We start from the raw sequence: 19,771 nt of genomic DNA, 5'->3' as shown, positions 1-19,771 counted from the left end.
GTTTGCGAAGTCTTCGTCCAGACGAACGTGTCAAAACGAACTGTCAGAACAAAGGAGAGTCCCCTATCCAGAATGCTCACCTCCCCTTTTGACAAAGAGCTAGTGTGAGTGGTTCCCGGAAGATGGTTAGAGGCTTCAAAGATACAAGCAGACTGATCACTTTCTACTGAGTTTGTACAGGTTCTCTCCGATCCCTTAAAAGACATTACGTTATCGGCTGTTCTAAAAAACCTCTATCAGGTGATGGTCTCCCTCGTCCTCGATTGTGACTACAGTAGCAACCCTGGCCTCGCCAAGAGAACTGGTGTGGTCTATCTCTTCTAAAGCTGTCCCTATTAGATTGACACACTCAGAGGAACTGACCTCAGTACCAGATCTAGGTCTGTGATCCTTGTAAGCTCTATTTTTTTTAAAGTCTTGTACATCCCTTATAAACTGTAAATGCTTCCTACCCTTGATATAAAGAATATGTTTCTCAACATTCTGCTGGAGAGCCTTTGTGGAAATTCTGGGTCAGATGAAAAAGCTTTTGCTTGCTCTATAGCTTCTGCCAATAGCTTATGATTTTTTTCTAACGTAACCCTTTCCTCTTCCAGAAGTAATTTAATAAGTCTCAATGAGGCATTGGTGGACTCTTTCTCCCACATGAAGTCAGGGGTGGGGTATGACATCTGACTAGTGGCTTCCCACACCATCAATCTGTGTGTTATTAGAATACAGCCCTGCCCAGGTGGGCATGTTCTCCCGATGCTCCTTCCCTGCTACAGATGGCTTTCATTCTACAGTGATTCAATGGATCCTATGTATGGGTATTTAGGTTTATTATAGTGCTGTTATGCCATAGGCAAACCTGACATTTGGACAACTGGAGTGGGCATTTTTTTCTGTATGTTAATAGGACCTTAATTTTGATTGGATTAACTAGGCCAGACCCTGTGTTGGGAGGTACTAATTTGGATTTAAAAGGCTGGACTGGCTGTTTGGTCAGACATTCACCAGCAGTCCACCATCAGGGCCTTTGGGTATGCTATTCATTTTTATTTTCAGTTCTATAGCTCTGTAGGCAGGCTTATTGTACCCTAGATATTGCTTTATGCTCTTTTTGAGGGATTGTGTTGCTTGGCAGGTCTATTCTCTTTATATTTGGTGTGAACCTAGATGTTTTTCCTATCTTTTGGATACAGCCCAGTCTACCTTCATCTATTAGACCTAGCTAATAAGCACCCTTCGGCATTACTTTTGAGCTATTTTCTAATGATAGGATTAACTTTACCTTTTATTCTATTATTTTATTTGAAGACCCTGAATGTTTATCTGTAGATTAGACTATTTGCATACCTCCAAAACCAACCTGGTTGTTGTTGGGGGATCGGACATATGTTTATTAAGGTCTCTGTGTCTATTAACACATGGATTGGGACAGATCATGTGAGTGCGATGCAATTTTTTTTTCATGCTTCCATAGGAAATAATGGGTGATTCTTGAATAAGATTCCGCCAAAAATAGGACATGCTGCAATATTTCTATCTTGGACTATCAGTCCCAGAGAAAAATCGCTCATGTGAATTACCTTATTGAAAATAAGTTCTTTTCACATACAAGTTCCATCGAATCAAATGGAATGCTCATGTGATAATGATTTGCGCAAATGCACCCTCACAGAGCGCTGTAACTCTCTTCTCTTATTAGCAGCAAGGGGGAATGGATCCAGCAGCTACTCACAAAGAAGATGAGATAGCTGTGTAGCATTGAGTGGGCATGGTTATGCTACACAGCCTCTGAAAGAGGAGAGGGGAGCGGTAGCTGAGCTTGTGCACATTCATCAGAAGGACCAGCTGATCAGTGCTGAGAACACCCCCAAGCCAGAAACTTGAATGTAGTTGAGCCTGTAAGCCAAATATGAGGCTACTAAATGCATGAACATAGATAAGTGCATTATTTTTTTTTCCTTCAGAAACTTAGTAAGATATGTGTGTATTGATTTTTCATGCACAAAGGTTTCCATAGTCACAGTCCAATGCTGCAAAGGTGACACATTTTCCAACTGCACTCTATTTGTCCAATTTCCCTTTCTTTTCAATATGGCCCAGACCAACATGAAGGCTTCTTCTGGCTATAGTGTGTCTCTGCAGAGTTTGCTGTCCAGGCTCCTCACTTTTACAGCATATTTTTTTAGATGACAGCCACAGACTGTACAAAATAGCAACCCCAATGTACCTTAGGCTAGCCATTATGCTTCAATGGTAGCCATAATATCTCTAGAACAGCCACATTGTCAAAAATTATGTTGCTTCAGCATTTAAAACATTAAAGGCTCTAAAACTATGTTCTTTTCTGCAGGTGTTTGTTTCACATATTAATGGTCTGAAGTACAATATCTCCAGTCCTACTGAGGTGAGGTGAAGTTATCTTCTAATATGTGTAGATTGCATTGTATGTGATATCATTCAGCAAATATATTTGCAGACAGTAGAAATATTACAAGTGAAATGTAATATAATAAATGTTTGTAGCTCTGTGCTATATATATATATACACACACACACACACACAGGGTGTAGTCAACACTGATCCAGTCCTATATCTCACTACTGGTATCCGATATTGAAATATCTTATCTGAATAGAAAGGCAGTGATTTCAATTTTGTGTTGTGGCCCCTGTAAGAGAGAGTAAAACCCAATTGCAAATTTTAAGACTAGCATACGAGAAGCAGAAATCCACTTTCTGCGTCTCTCTAAGTCCCGTGAGACCGCTGCTATGACTGAAGTAAGGAAACGTAAGTTCTGGTAGTACGGCTCATGCGAAAGCATACTGGAAGTGGCCTCCTTTCCTATAATAGGAGCAGGTCATCTAGGAAGTCATCCGCCGTCGTCTGAAGGAGATTCAGGTACCAATACGTGTTGGGCCTACTTCAAGTACATTTTTGCATAGGTCGTACTACAAGAATTTACGTTTCCTTACTTCTGTCAAGGCAATGGGTTTCTGCTTCTCACATGCTGCTCTTCAACTTTGCAGTTGGGTTTTACTCTCTACAGTATGCCATTGTTTAGGAACACGGTGACAAACGTCACTTATAGACTTCGATGCCTATGGCATAAAGCGTAAAAACAAGAGTTGAAATGACTGTTTTTTCCCACCTCTGTAAATTTTTTTTTGCAAAAAAAGTAAACTATTACTTCTATAACCTACAGATGCATTCCATGAAAACAAATCTAGAAAACATGCACGACATAAAGAACGAATTTTAAGAGTTCCTCAGTAACTGGGTGAGTTGTTAAAAGAAATGACCGCTGTCCTCCGTCCCCCTTCCAATTCTGTCCTATGGAGAGAAGACTGCTATTACTCTTTGGGCCTTTCTTCCTCACTTCTTTGTTAAAATTACATAGGAAAGAGGGAAACTGGTCTCGCCTGAGCCGGGCCCGAGGCTGGAAATACAGAATAAGGTCAAAGATATCATCCATTATACAGATAAAGATCAATGACTTTAAACCATTGTTGTTGGTGACAGAATTGCTAAGTGTAATTGCCAGGGCCGTTTTATTTGTAGGTCTACCGTTCTACTTACTTTTAGAGGAGGTCTCTGCCTCCCCGGAGAATGTAGAGTACTGGGTCTATCTACTTACTGCTGGGTGAACCATGGCTCTGTGCCCTTAGCCATCAATCAACATGGCAGCTCACCCCCTGTAACCACCAAGTATATAAACTACTACTTCATCTGCTTTCTAGAAGGACACTCATTGCTTTCTTGCCTATTGTCTCCCCAGCCCTATTGGAAAATCAAAATAGGAGATCAAATTTCCGCCAAGATTTTAGAACTTCACCAGAAATTTAAGAACTCTTACAGGTACATAAATGAAGAGGATCGCAATGAACAATTGGAGAAGCTGAAGATCTATTTGGTTACAGAAGGAGACAAATTCTGCAAGAATCACAATATTAAACTTCTGGCATCACTGGGGTTGATGGCAGCAGCCCCCATAGCAGCACCGGTGGCAGGAGAATTTTTTTCTGCTGAAGCAGCAGCTCCAGCAGGTGTGCTGTTTGCCGCTGGAGCTGCAGCAGTGGTGCAAGCAGGTTGGGCTTGTGTTCGCAGATGGATTTGATGTAAACACACATATACAGTAAGATGGGGATTATATGAGGGCATTGTCAGCTGATCGCCACGGGTTCGGCTTCTCTAACCCTTGTCATGGGAAGTCATCTCCAGCCGAACATGATTTACCTTGTAGCAACTAATATGACAGAGATTGTGCTGAAAAGACTGTCCTTCCTTGACTGTCTTCCAAAACTCTCACTGTTATACTAAGTTCTCTTTGCTTTGGACAATCCCTACATTGGTTAAGGGGTCACTTCAACATAGGCAAATCACAACGGCATGTAAAACACTGGTCTTAGAAAACCATGCCCCAGTGTTTTTGCACTGTAGAATAAGTCCTACATAGGTGTCTCATGTTGCCCTGCAGCGGGGCTTGGATTAGAGCTCTGTGCAGTCAGCCCCAGTACTGTCTGTTCACCAAGGCTGATTTTACATTACATCTTGTCAGTGTAGCGGGCCAGATGGTGTCATCACTGGTAAGAGGAAGGAGTGGGAGCGCTGGCTTCATTGAAATCAGTGGGAGTACCGCGCTCCTATTATCCTTCCTGCTCCTTTCATGATCCGGATGTCACGGCCTGTCCTGACCATGAGAAGAGCAGGAAGTGTAAAAGAAGCGCGGCACTTCTGTTGATTTAAATAGAAGCAGAGCATAACTATAGGGTGTGCAGAGGGTGCAGCTGCACCCGGGCTGAGGAGCCTTAGGGGTCCCATAAGCTCTCTCTTTCCATACAGGGAGCCCAGTACTATGAATAAAGCATTACAGTTGGGGGCCCTGTTACAGGTTTTGCATTGGGGCCCAGAAGCTTGTTACGCCTCTGTGCAGCACAATTAAGGGGAAGGAGGGCCCCTAGCTGAACTTTTGCACCTGGGCCACTGAGCCTTTAGTTATGCCCCTGAATGGAAGTGAAGCCAGTGCTCCCATGTCCTCCTCTGACCAGTGATGACCAGGACCGGACCAGACGATCAGCTGATGGATGGGGATCTCGAGGGGTGGACCCCTATCCATCAATGACTAATGACCTATCTAATCATAGGTCATCAGTTTCAAAAGGCCCCGATAACCCCGTTATTGGATATAATAAAATATCCATAATGCAATTCAGTAATTTGTTAAGAAAGTAATGAAAGGTTTCCAAAAAATTACAAAACCAATTAGTATTGAATACCTTTCTTATGCATGTATTACATAAAAGCACTAAAAACCTGCACTTATTAAGTATCTACATTACCATAATACTCTGATTTAATTTATTGAACAGCTTATTTAGTGTGATATGTGAGAAAAAAAACCTTCATTACTGTCTTTTTTATTTAATAATATTTTTTGAAGATGTATTTTAGAATGTTGTAATTTTCATCATAGCCCAAAGCTAACGCAATCATCTCAAGCTCCAGACGTAACTAGAATGTTAATGAAAGAGGCCTGTGTAATCCTCGTGATACTTTAGTATAGAACAATTAGGATTACCTAACGTTATGTAATATATAGGCAAAGTGAATTCACGCACGAAATGTTGATTTATTAAAAAACGTTCTCCATATCATTGTTGTACCGCTGCTCTATGTGATTATAATAAAGGAGGAATTACTATAGAATATCATTTGGTTGTTGCTTTTTTTTGTTTTTACACTTTTTGCAAGTTTGCCACTATGTGAACCTAGACTTGGCAACGGTATAGCCTGGGCCGTGATGTGAGCAGACACTTGAGCTGTGGCTTAGGCTGCGACTTGGACAGAAGCTGCTGGATCCATGGCTCCCACATGGTCCTGTTGTGAGTATCATCGTGGGGCTTCAATGGTCATTTGCTCACACTTGGCCGACTGGGCATCAGTGGGATCTGTGGTCTAAGCAAACTGTCAGGGCAAGGCATGTGGATCCGCTGTGCCTCTAAACCGATTTGTCTTGGAGCTAGATGTGAGGGCTGCACCTAGGGGTCCCGGGTGTTCAACCCTTTAACCCCACCAACCAGGATATGGTCTTTGCTGTGGGGAACCCCCTACCGTTAGCCTAGAAATAGTCTTGGCTAGGAGGCAGAGATTTACAGTATCAAAAATGGTCCAAAAGAAAAATAAGAGTAGCTGCACATGGCAACCAATTAGGCCACTGCTTATAAGGCCTCTGAAAAATTGAAGGTGGAATTTGACTGATAACTATAGACCACTGCAGTTTTCATAAATCTCTACCATCATACTTAGCTTCATTGTCAAGAGATATATGACATAGCAGACACCATCGCCTGGGGAAGAGTGTAAAGCACTGGACACCAGACATTAATCCAGACCCTACCCTAGACTACCAGAGAAGCAGGCATTGTCTTGTCCACAACCCCAGACCACCTGGGAAATAGGCACTGACCTGTCCACTACCCTAGACCACTACAAAAAAGGAATTGACCTGTTCACTAGCCTAGACCATCAGGGAAGCAGGCACTGACCTGTCCACTACCCCAGACCATCTGGAAAATAGGCACTGACCTGTCCACTACCCAAGACCATTACAAAAAACGTTATTGACCTGTGCACTAGCCTAGACCATCAGGGAAGCAGGCATTGACCTGCCACTACCCACGACCAGTGTTTCTCAACTCCAGTCCTGACGCCCCCCAATAGGTCATGTTTAAAGGATTCCCTCAGTGTTGCACATGTGATGTGATTATTGTCAGTGCCTCAGACATTGCCACAGGTGTTCTCTCTATAAAATATCCTGAAAACATGACCTGTTGGGGCGCGCTGAGGACTGGAGTTGAGTAACACTGCCCTATACCATTATGGAAGCAGGCATTAATCTGTCCACTACCCCAGACCACCTGGGAAGTAGGCATTGACCTGTCCACTCTCCTAGACTACCACAGAAAAAGGCATTGATTCATCTAGTACTCCAGGCCACCTGGTAAACAGACATTATCCTATGGCTGCCTGTCCACAGGCGCCACTGGGGAGCAGGAGCCAGCTGACGATTCTCCGCACTGAGCCTATCTGACAGATAGGCTCACCACGGAGAATCGCGGCACTTCGCAACATGCTGCAATTTGGATTCCACGAGAGGAGAATTGCTATGATTCTCCGCTCGTGGACAGCAGGGCTGCGCTTTCCATAGCAACACTATGGAAAGCTTACACTGCGTTACCCATGGCTGGATTATCGCCGCAGATAACGCAATGCAAAAACGCCTGTGGACAGGCAGCTTTATCCACTACCCTAGGCCACCACTGAAAAAGGCATTGACCAGTCCACTACTCCAGACTACCTGGGAAGTAGGCTTTGACCAGTCCACTACCCTAGACCACCAGGAAAGCAGGCATTAACTCATCTAGTACCCTAGATCACCTGGGAAACAGGTATTGGCATATCTACCACCCTGGACCACCACTGAAAAAGGAATTGATTCATCCAGTACCCTAGGCAAGCTGGGAAGCATGCATTAACCCCTCCACTACCCTAGACCACCAGGGAATAGGACATTAACACCTTCACTATTTTAGACCACCTAGAAAACAAGCATTACCCCTCTACTACCATAAAGCACCAGTTTGGTCACAGACTGCCCACCAAGCTTGACACGTGAAGGACAAATATCCTGCAATTTCAGTTGATAAATTATTATTTTCTAAACGTTTTGATGTTTTTTGCTATTGTTACCAACTACGCAGGAGAGACATAAGTCACTTATTAACATGTTTAATTTAGGACCTGGTAACATGTATGGACACCAATGTAAAACTGTAAATACAGAGTATAGAAAGGTATAAACATTATACACAGGGTGGATAGAACCTGGGCATTAGGCTGTCATGCTCCATGCTGACTGAGTCCAGTTTGCAAACCTACTTGTATGTGGCAGCCAGGTCCCTGTTTGTGGCATTGACTAAATAAAGCCCGGCTGTCACTGATGGCGTCTGTTTCCATTAGTTCCAGTGGTGGCAGTCATAAACCTCTCCTATCAGGCGACAGCATGGTATTTACATTCTGCATTGCTGTGTGTGGGTTTAAACAATTTTTGAGACTGAGCATTAAGATGCTTTAAGACTTTTTTATATTCCCACATGCCCTACTACTGTATTACTAGCTTAAACTTAAACATTGCTGAAATCTGCAATTGGTGCAACATGGGGTCTTCATATCTACTGATAGCTGAATCATAACTTTTTTGACATGAAGCCTTCAAGGCCTTGGATTGTGGTACTATGGATTTTTCCTTTACGATGGGTTGGACCGCATCTCTAGCAGCAACTTGAGAATCTAGAAGATATTTTATTGCGAGTTGTAGGCATAAGGTACCATCTGTATAGGACCTTTTGTGAATTTTCGAAGTGAGTTGAACACTTCGAAACACGAGGAACTGATGTAAATATTCCCTGCCATTGATCCTCTGAAATTTGAATTTGTAGCTCATTCTCCCATTTAAAAAAAAAAATTTCCATAGGATTTATAAAGGGATCATTTAGAACAGCGATGGTGAAGCTTTAAGAGACCGAGTGCCAGAACTGCAACCCAAAACCCACTTATTTATTGCAAAGTGCCAACACATCAGGGGACGAGGCTTAGCACAACGTATGATTTTGCCTCCATTGTTATAAAAAGGACAGGTCTGTTTCAAAATAGACAGGGAGCAGATTTTGAATGCTTTTTGGATGCGGAAATGCTGCAGAATTTGCCACAGACATTTCCACTGAGGACATTCTGCAGCATTTCTGCCATGTGTAAACAAACCCCAGCAGTGAAAGTGACCCCCTGAGCAGCCCCAGTGGGTATAGGGACCCCCACAGCAGCCTAGCAGTAATAGTGACATTCCACAGAGGCCCCAGCAGTAATAATGACATTCCACAGCGGCCCCAGCAGTAATAGTGACATTCCACAGGGGCCCCAGTATTAATAGTGACATCCCACAGTGGCCCTAGCAGTAATAGGGACATCCCACAGCAGCCCAGTAGTAATTGTGCCATTCTACCGCGGCCCCAGTAGTAATAGTGACATCCCACAGTGGCCCCAGTAGTAACAGTGACATCCCACAGGGCCCCCAGTAGTAATAGTGACATCCCACAGTGGCCCTAGCAGTAATAGTGATATCCCACAGCGGCCCAGTAGTAATAGTGACATCCCACAGTGGCCCCAGTAGTAACAGTGACATCCCACAGGGCCCCCAGTAGTAATAGTGACATCCCACAGTGGCCCTAGCAGTAATAGTGATATCCTACAGCAGCCCAGTAGTAATAGTGATATCCCACAGCGGCCCAGTAGTAATAGTGACATCCCACAGTGGCCCAGTAGTAATAGTGACATCCCACAGTGGCCATAGCAGTAATAGGGACATCCCACAGCGGCCCAGTAGTAATAGTGACATCCCACAGTGGCCATAGCAGTAATAGGGACATCCCACAGCGGCCCAGTAGTAATAGTGATATCCTACAGTAGACCCAGTAGGAACTGGCCACCCCAAACCAACAGATATATAATTTACACCAGAAACTGCCATAAATGATGCCAGAAACATCTGCCTGTCCGGCACTAGCTGTACATTTCAGTGAAGGCGCACAGAGGAGTTTTACTATACTTTTTGCACCCACAAGGCATGTTGATTTGCACGTGGCAAACAGACGCAGGAATTGAAACGGTGAGTCAAGTGAATTCTAGATACGTTTTCTTGCACATTTATGCACGGTTCTGTGATTAGCAACAATCTATCCGATTGTTTTTGAAAGGGTACTGAGCAACAAATCGCTAATTAGTCGCTAGTAGAGATGAGCGAGCACACTCGTCCGAACTTGATGCTGGATCGAGTATTAGACTACTCGGGTCGAGCACCACACGGTACTCAAGTCAATTTCATTTCTCTTCCCCGCATGTTTAGCGCCATTTTTTAGCCAATAAGCATGTGGGGAAGGCATTACCACTTCCTGCTGTGACGTGCCAACCCTGTGCTCGTCTACAGCAGTGAGTGGCTGGCGGGATCAGGTGACCGCCGAGTACTTAAACTGGTGCTGCCCGCGGCTCGCCTCAGACGCATGCTGGCAGAGGAAAGAGCTGCTGAGATAGGGAAAGTGTTAGGGTAGGGATTAGGTTGCGGTTAGGCAGATTCTGACTTCAAGAACCCAACAGTCCTTCTTAGGGCTACTCCTCATTGTGTGCATTAGCATTTTGGCTGGCTGGGACCAGTAGTGCACCAATTTTTTTTTTCAAGCACCCCGGCTATATTCTGTATTAACAGTTGGTTAATTTTTTCTGTGCCTGTGCAGAGTATCTCAGATCTACCATTCTCTATGTGTGGTGATTTAGCCCCAGTTTTCAGCACTATACAGTTGGTTAATTTTTTCTGGCCCTGCGCAGAGTATCTCACATCTACCATTCACTGTTTGCAGTGAATTAGCTCTAGTTATCAGCACTATCCACGGGGTTAATTTTTTCTGTGCCTGTGCAGAGTATCTCACATCTATCATTCTCTGTTTGCGGTAAATTAGCCATAGTTATCAGCACTATCCACGGGGTTAATTTTTTCTGTGCCTGTGCAGAGTATCTCACATTTACCAGTCTCCGTTTGCGGTGAATTAGCCGTAGTCATCAGCAGTATCCACTGGGTTAATTTTTCCCGGGCCTGTGCAGAGTATCTCACATCTACCATTCTCTGTGTGTGGCGAATTAGCTGTAGTTCTCATCGCTATCCAGTGGGTTAATTTGTTCTGGGCCTGTGCAGAGTATCTCACATCTACCATTCTCTGTGTGTGGTGAATTAGGCCTACTTTTCAGCACTATACAGTGGGTTATTTTTTTCTGGCCTTGCTCAGTCTATAAAAGCTACGAGTTTCTCTGTGTGGTGAATTAGACCGTAGTTCTCATCGCTATACAGTGGGTTGAATTTTTATGGCCTTGTGCAGAGTCTATAAAAGCTACTAGTCTCTGTGTGTGGTGAATTAGGCCTACTTCTCAGCGCTATACAGTGGGTTTATTTTTCTTGCCCTGCTCTATCCCTTATCAAACATGATGAAGACTAGGGGTAAGGGTCGAGGACGTGACTGCGGGCATGCCAATGAGGATGTGGGTAGAGGCCGAGGTCCTGGGCGGGGTGAAACTGTGCCTGCTGCTGAGGGATTAGTAGAGCACCGTGTATCTCCCCTCCCCAGCTTCATCTCACATTTTGTAGGTCCGCGTGGCAGACCATTATTACAAGCACAACAGTGCGATTAAGTGCTGACGTGGATAGCAGATAATGCGTCAAGTAATTTATCCAACACCAAGTCTTCCACGCAGTCCACTCACACCAGCCCAGGCACTGCACCTCTGAATCCTAAGGCTGCTCCTCCTTCCTCACAGCCTGCTCACTCCAGGAAAAGGAGAGATTCTGAACAGGCATTCACCCAAGAACTCTTCTCAGGTCCTTGCTCTGAGTCTGAAAAACTGGTTCCACAGCCACGTGAGGAGTTTGTCGTGACCAATGCCGAAACATTGGATCTTTCACAGACTCAGGGTGATGAGGGTGGGGACTTCAAATTAGTGTCTCAAGAGCTATTTGTAGATGATGAGGACGAGACACAGTTGCCTGTCAGTGAGGTTGTTGTTGGGGCAGTAAGTCAGAGGGAGGAGCAGACTGAGGAGTCAGAAGAAGAGCTGGTGACTATGAGGTGACTGACCCCTACCTGACTTGCAAAGCCTACTGAAGACAGGGTTTCAGAGGGGGAGGCAACACCGGCAGCAGAACACTCACTTTGCCTCCATTCGCTGAACGACTGTCACTCCTGTATGGAAGCAAAGTAAAAGTACCTCCAAACACTTTCAGTCATTTTTTTTCTCCTCATTCGCTAAAATTGCAGGCAAGGGTAATGGCCTAAATGTAACCGCGGATGCCAGAAAAAGAGCCAAAATTTTGGTGCTAAAACTGATTTAAACTAAGCCAACTAATAGGTGGCATATGCTTAGTCTGAAGACGCACCAGATGTATCATCCAGCAGTCACTCTAATAAACTGGCATAATTTAAGACTGTAGGGCAGATTTACGGTACTTTTACACAAGACAAAACAAATGTTAGTGTGCCGGAGGTCTTACCATGTTTCCCAAAAATAAGAACGTGTTTTATATTTATTTTAGCCCCAAAATATGCGCTAGGGCTTATTTTCAGGGGATGTCTTATTTTGAATTGGCTGAGCGGTGGTGAGCGAAGGCCGCAGCTCAACCAGTTCAAAAATCCCTCCCCACCACAGCGATGGCTGTGATAGGCTGAGCGGCTGAAATTCCACAATGAACTTACAGTAATGAACAGACCTCATTCACACACAGTGGAAGAAATCTGCAGTGGAGTCTAGTCCTGCTCTAGAACCCTTCTACATACCGCTGGGAACTGGTGTTTGGAGCTGCCGGTGGAGCACTACATCAGTACATATCGTCATATCCAGGATTTACCTGTTATTTTGGGTCTGATTTTTTATCTTATTAAGGGTGTTAAAATCGTGATTGCGCAAAATCGCGATTTCACAGTAAATTGTGATTTTGCGCGATCGCAATTTTAACATTACAACTCCCATAGACCCCTGCAGAAAAAAAAATGCTGCAAATTTCGCAGTGAAAAATAACTGTAGTGGGTAGTCACCCTAAATTGGAAACAATTTAGGGTGACTACTTGCTATTAGGCCGGATGCCCACAGCCGTAGCGGGATTCTGCAGTGGTATAACGCGCGCTATTCTGGGAGTTTTCCATTAATACTGTATTAATGAAGACCTCATGCCGCTGAATAACACGGTAGAATAGAACATGCCGTGATTTCTTTCCCGCGGGGTAAGGCTGCCTGTCCACGGGCAATTTTTCTCTGCATTTCCCAAGGCGAACGCAGGGGATTGCAGTGAACACTTTCCATAGACTACTATGGAAAGCGCAGCCCCGCTGTCCATGAGCTACGCCAATGGACAGGAGCCCTGAATCTGTGGCAGAATCACGTTTGTGGGCACTGATCTATTAGGTTCAATGGAACCCAATAGCAGGGTTTTTACGCCGCGGATTTACGCAGTGTGAACCGCGGCAGAAATCCGGCTGTGGGCATTAGCCCTTAGGTTCAATAGAACCTAATAGCTACAGGATAACGCGGCGTGAAACACTGCAGAAATCTGTCTGTGGGCATTATAAGGACCCCTGTCCACAGGACCAGGGGGGAGAACTGAGAGGTCTCCACTGTGAGCATATCTGATAGACAGGCTCACCTCGGAGAATCGCGGCAAATCGCAGCATGCCGCGATGTGAATCCTACGAGCGGAGAATTACTATGATTCTTCACTCATGGACGTCGACCTGTGCTTTCCATAGTAGTCTATGGAAAGCATTCACTGCGTTCCCCTGTATCTGGCGTCCTGTTGCCATGACAACCTACGGACACAGAGGGAGCATAAATCCGCAGCAGAAAAATGCTGCTATTGGGTTCTATTGAACCTAATAGCTCAGTGCCCACAAGCGTGATTCTGCCGTGGATTTAGGGCTCCTGTCCACGGGCGCAGCGATATCCCGCGTTAGATAGCCGCCGGGGAGCAGGGGAGGGGCTGACGGCTCTCTGCGCTGAGCCTATGTTACAGATAGGCTCACCTCGGAGAATCGCAGCAAATCGTAGCATGCCGCGATGTGAATCCCACGAGCGGAGAATTACTATGATTCTTCACTCATGGACGTCGACCTGTGCTTTCCATAGTAGTCTATGGAAAGCATTCACTGCATTCCCCTGTATTTGGCGTTCTGTTGCCATGACAACCTACGGACACAGAGGGAGCATAAATCCGCAGCAGAAAAATGCTGCTATTGGGTTCTATTGAACCTAATAGCTCAGTGCCCACAAGCGTGATTCTGCTGCGGATTTAGGGCTTCTGTCCATGGGTGCAGCGATATCTTGTGATAGATAACCGTTGCCGGGGAGCAGGGGAGGGCTGACAGATAGGCTCACCGCAGAGAATCACGGCAAATCGCAGTATGCTGTGATTTAAATCCCGCGACAGTGGGGCTGCGCTTTCCATAGTAGTCTATGGAAAGCGTTCACTGCGTTCCCCTGTTACCATGATAACCCAGCGACACAGAGGGAGCTCCCTCCTTCTGTAAAGCCTTTCCAATCCTCCCTCTGTGAAGCTTCTTCACCGAGCTGCTGGTGTCTGCAGCTACCTGAAGGTGGCTGACCGTGTGTATAAAAGCAGCCAATCAGCAGCTAGCGCAGAGCTCTGGGCACAGCAGTGAGGGTGTGTATGTGACTGCCAATAAGAAGCTCTGGGCGTTCCCTTCACCCCAGCCCCTCTCCACCCATCAGCCTGGTGGTGACAAGATACAAGAATACCCACGTATTCATCGTCACCAGCTTTTCATGTCTTTGTCCAATATCTGATTTGATTGACTTTTTTAGTTACTTCATCATATATGAAGGATCTTGAGAGGGCAAAGTCTCCATCCCCTGGAAAATAGAGTGATCCATATTTCTATCCATGGCATCTTTGCTGGCAGTGGACAGCTTGTCCAGCACCTTTATGGTTGCTCTGGAAGGAGACGGTGTTGGTTCCTTTTCTTACTTCTCAATTTGCCCATGTAGTAGATGGCAGATAGAGGAGAAGACTACACATGGTGGTTTATGATGAACTCCAGCTTTCATCTACAAAGAAATGCTTGACGCAAAACTAAAATGGTGCATTTATCTGTAGAGTTCAGTATGAACAGTTATGTCTTTGCACTATAGTTCAACAGTCAGAAAAAAACTTTGGAGCTAGGATCGGAGCCAGAGCGGCTTCTGTGAAGGGCATGTAAGAAAACGCTGTGGATACAGCATACAAGGCACCCCGCAGTCCTGTATTTCAGTACTGACCTTCTGAAGAAGTCTTTTTCGTTAATATTTCTTAGCCAATTTATAGGCTCTGTAGGCGAAAGATGTTTGAGCTTAGAGCAGCACCGGCAAAGAAACCAAGAAACCATCCCAGACACTTGAGGACATCGCTGGAGGGTGTGTATGGCACAATGCGTTTTGGCACTGAAGGATAATCAATCAGACACCTCTTGGATGGTAACTCATTGGCGCAATAGGGTCTCTTCCTTGATTTCTTAGAGCCACTGTCCGCCATCGCTATGCCAATAGACAAATAAAGAAAAATGAATTAAGTGTATACCTTATAACCGTCACAGCCCAGTACATGTGAGGAGTGTGAACATTGCATCAGATTCCAGACACCGCCACCGGAATCACAATCTATAAGTAATGACATCTCTATTATAAAGTATACCCAGTGATGTAATCATGGGGTAGGTGCCTCTTCTAATTAAACAATAGTGACTAGTCTGGTTGTCATGGCAACATCACTTTTCCTACAGACTCCAATGGGGATTTTCATCATTACCCATTGTCATTTTTATAAACTAGGGGTAAAAGTGAGAATTATCAGTTCTTACATTTATTACGGTGCCTTCATTTCAGTGATCAGCATTGGCCACTTATCTGTTACTGTTGCGATCCGGAAACGATCAGTTATAGAATTCGCCAGCTGCAGCATCTAATACATCAACTGGGTAAGTACTTGCATTGGTGAACACTGAAATTAAAGGGTTAGAAAAACATGGCTGCTTTCTTCCAAAAACAGCACCATTAAGGTGATTGGGAGCTGAGCTGCAATACCACACACAACCTTATGGACCAATGTGGCGCTGTGTTTGGAAGAAAGGAGCCATGTTTTTCCAGCCCTGCACCAGAATAATCTAGTTCCATCTTCAATTCAGTTTCAGAGCTATGACTGCAGGCACTATGACCAAACGTCATACATGTCTACACTCCCAGATTGTACAAGTCGTCCACAATAGAGGCAAACCTCCCACAAAGTGCTGTTAGCCACCACTAGGGGGCGCTTACTGCATATATATTAATAAACAGCAACATTTCAGTCCATTTTACTTGCTAAAAGTCCCAGCAAGTGGACTTTATTACATATTACAGCCGTATGAGGGCTTGTTCTTCATAGGACAAGTGGTATTTATTTAGTAGCACCACTAAATCCACAGCATGTCAATTGTTTGCAGTAGATTTGAGTGAGGACCCCGTTCCTGGGCAATGCCAAAGCAAATCCACCCCAAATTGTCAGGGGTCTTGACTCTGGCAAACTCATCTTTTACTGGTTCGGATAATCCTCGTCGGAATTGACTCTTCTGGGCAGCTAAATTCCATGTGATATCAGTCACCCAGCGATGAAATTCTGCCGTATATTCAGCAACAGAGTGTCGTCCTTGTCATAGGTTATGTAACCTACTCTCTGCGGTGGCACAGCGATTCGGGTTATCAAAGACTTGTTCCATAGCGGTAGTGAAGGAATCGAGACTGTCGAGGAGGTTACTGTTGGTTTCCACATTCAGCAAGACCCTTGCAAGCGCCTCGTCTGTGAAGAGGTTGGCGATAAATAATACTTTCTTTCTGTCACTGGTAAGTGGTGTGAGTTGCATCTGGAAGTAGATACGGCACTGATTGAGGAACCTTTGGTACGCCAGAATCGAAATTGCGCAACTCCAGAAGTTGTCCCTGTAATCCAGCTTATCTCCCAAACCTTCCCCTGGTAGGTGGAACAAAATTCTGGGAGCTCAGCAACCTTTGTTCGAAAAGTGGTCACAGCGGGCTCCATATTTGGGCATGATTATTCTGTATTGTAGTTTTCTCCATCACTCCAAGTCTATTCTACATCATCAATAGGGACCATGATGTTTTTACTAATCCAAGTATCTAGTGAGCCACCAACATGTCTGCTGCAGTCATTGCTAATGATTGGTAATTACTAAAATAAAAGAACCCAAAGAATATGTTAAAGTCTGTAACATCTGATCCGAAAGGAGAACAGTGTCAGAGGATCTGGGATGTTCTTAAAAGGTCATGGACAGGCATAGGTGTAACTTGAAGCTGCTGGGCCTCAGTGCAAAATCTGGAATTCGGCCCCCAACTATAAAGCTTCATTGATAGTATTGGTTTCCAATATGAGGAAGAGAAACTTTATGGGCCCCCTAGGCCTCATCAGCCCAGGTGCGACCGCACCCTCTGCACCCTCTGCACTCTGCAGCATGTCGCCGCGGTGCTCACGTCTGGAATGCCACCTGGAGCACAGAAGCTCCTCGGTTCGAGTCCCGGCAGCCTACCTCTAGCACCTGCATGTGGTGCACATCCTGGCAGCCTGTCTGATACCAGTCCCAGTACCATCATTATAGAGTATGCCAGGAATAGGGATAGGGAGTGGGGATGACATGCTACAACATTATAATCAGAAAGCAGCTCTAAGGGGGGCTACATATGCTGCCAGTACAGAGCTAGAAGGGGTGTAATTGGACATGTGCAGGCCTCTGGGACTGAGCCTTGATCGGGGACGGTAAGGAGGTTTGCAATCAATCCACTAATGAAACGTCTCTCTGCAGCTGCATATCTCACACCAAGCTATCTCTTTGACAGGCCCTTAGTTTGGGAACTGCTCCATGCCTACTTATTTGCTCCACTCCGTGCACGACTGCCTGCCATGTGGCTTAATCACGTATGTTCTTCCTGCTTCTCAACTCTTTATATAGCCTTTCTTGTCTATAGTACTACAGAGGCATATGGGTGTAGTAGGTAATACACCTAGCACTCAAAAAAACATTCTTACCTGGGGGGCGTGGCCTAGATGCAGGTAGAGCAAGACGTGCAGTCCTAAGCTCTGCTCTCCGTTACCTTTTAAAGCAATCCAAAGCTTTTCCAGCACTACCCGACACAACAGGAGCACTTCCGAAGTCCCTCTGCTCATTATGCCGAAGAGCAGGACCGGGAAAGTGCCGCTCCAAAAAGTCTCAGACTTCTTTTCTACCCGTGGCCCGGGACAGACTGAGCCTGCGGGAAGAGATGGCTCCCCCGGGTCCACGAGCTCCGATATGAGCGCCGGAGCAGCTAGAGACTCTGCGGGCACCTCGGACAGCGGGGCTGTCTCTGCTATCGGCTCGGGAAGGCTTCAGCCCGGACAGATGAAGTCTCCAGTACAGCGCCGGGTGAGTGATGGCGCCGAAAGACCCGACAATGTTCCAGCCACACACAAAATGGCGTCGGAGAGCTCACATTCCCCATATGCTGCACTCACTCCCTCTGCTAGCACTGAAAAGCAGAGACCCCGTCTGTCCCCTTCCAATAGCTCTTGCAAGCAGCTATTCCAACTAGAAGGGGACCCCATTAGCGACCTTCCTTCAACAAGTCTTCCTGCCTCAGAAGACTTTATTACAAATATGATTTTAGCCCTGCGTGGCTCACTACAAAAGAACATTAAAGCCCTCTCCAACACAATAAATGTGTCCATGCATGAATTAGAGCAATGTACCGAGCATATAGAAAACAAAATGGGAGAAATTGCTTCCTCCCACAACAACCTAATTGATGCGCACTATTCCTTAGAGGAGGAAATGGAATTCATCAAGAGTAAATTGACCGACTTAGAGGATTGGAGCAGAAGAAATAACGTAAAATTCAGGGGCATACCCGAAAGCGTGATGCAACCTGACTTAAAAAAGTTCTTCACCAAGCTAATAAAACACCTCCTTCCAAACTCTACAGAACATGATTGTACCATCGATAGAGCCCACAGACTAGCGAAATCAAGTTTCCTTCCTGACACAACTCCACGAGATGTGATCGCTAGGATCCACTTTTTCCACATAAAGGAAGCTCTCATGTCAGCCTCTAGAGCCTCGGGCACTCTTGCACCCCCATATACCAACATTTATCTGTTCACAGATCTATCTCAGACCACAATACAAGCTAGAAAAGCTTTCTCGCAGATAACTCTGGCCCTGAGATCTACCAAAATACCCTACAAATGGGGTTTTCCAGCCAAGATAATAACTCACAAAGATAATGCGACACAAGTCATCTTTTCCCCAGACGAAGTAAAAAACCTCTTAACTAAATGGAACATCCCTCTACCAGATACCTTTCAAACAGCGAAACCTCAAAGACCCCAGAAGACTCCCAACCGACGCACGCTCCCTACTACACCTCCGTGAGGGAAATGCATGAATCTCAATTTGATCTTTTCTACCACATGTGCTGGACATAAAATTCTACCAACACAAGATAAAAGGCTACCACCTGCTTGCTGAACTTTTTTCTCCCCCAAATGTACCAGGTTTTAATACCTGCTATGCTGTTCTGTTCTTACTGTTTCTATTCTCAGGTCTTCAATCATTCCCCTGAAGAATAGAGATGAGCGAACGTACTCGTCCGAGCTTGATACTCGTTCGAGTATTAGCGTGTTCGAGATGCTCGTTACTCGAGACGAGTACCACGCGATGTTCGAGTTACTTTCACTTTCATCTCTGAGACGTTAGCGCGCTTTTCTGGCCAATAGAAAGACAGGGAAGGCATTACAACTTCCCCCTGCGACGTTCAAGCCCTATACCACCCCCCTGCAGTGAGTGGCTGGCGAGATCAGGTGTCACCCGAGAATAAAAATCGGCCCCTCCCGCGGCTCGCCAAAGATTTGTTCTGACATAGAGGAGGGAAAGTGCTGTTGGTGCCGGAGCTGCTATAGGGAGAGTGTTACGAGTATTTTTGGCTTCAAGAACCCCAATGGTCCTTCTTAGGGCCACATCTAACCGTGTGCAGTTCTGTGGAGGCTGCTTTTTGCAGTGTTGCACATTTTTTTTTTTGTATATCGGCCGTGCAGAGCATTGCGCCCTGCAGTAATTATAC

At 45.3% G+C, this 19,771-nt stretch overlaps 1 pseudogene; it reads left to right on the top strand.

Moving 5' to 3' along the window:
- LOC136612763 (RING finger protein 112-like) overlaps positions 1 to 5,677 on the top strand; it is a 52,495-nt pseudogene extending 46,818 nt beyond the window's left edge.
- Positions 5,678 to 19,771: the final 14,094 nt, after the last annotated feature.

The sequence above is a fragment of the Eleutherodactylus coqui genome, chromosome 2 (assembly GCF_035609145.1).
Source record: "Eleutherodactylus coqui strain aEleCoq1 chromosome 2, aEleCoq1.hap1, whole genome shotgun sequence".
NCBI classification, from domain to species: domain Eukaryota; kingdom Metazoa; phylum Chordata; class Amphibia; order Anura; family Eleutherodactylidae; genus Eleutherodactylus; species Eleutherodactylus coqui.
Note: the sequence above shows the minus strand (reverse complement) of the source record. Positions and strands in the feature narration are given on the sequence as shown.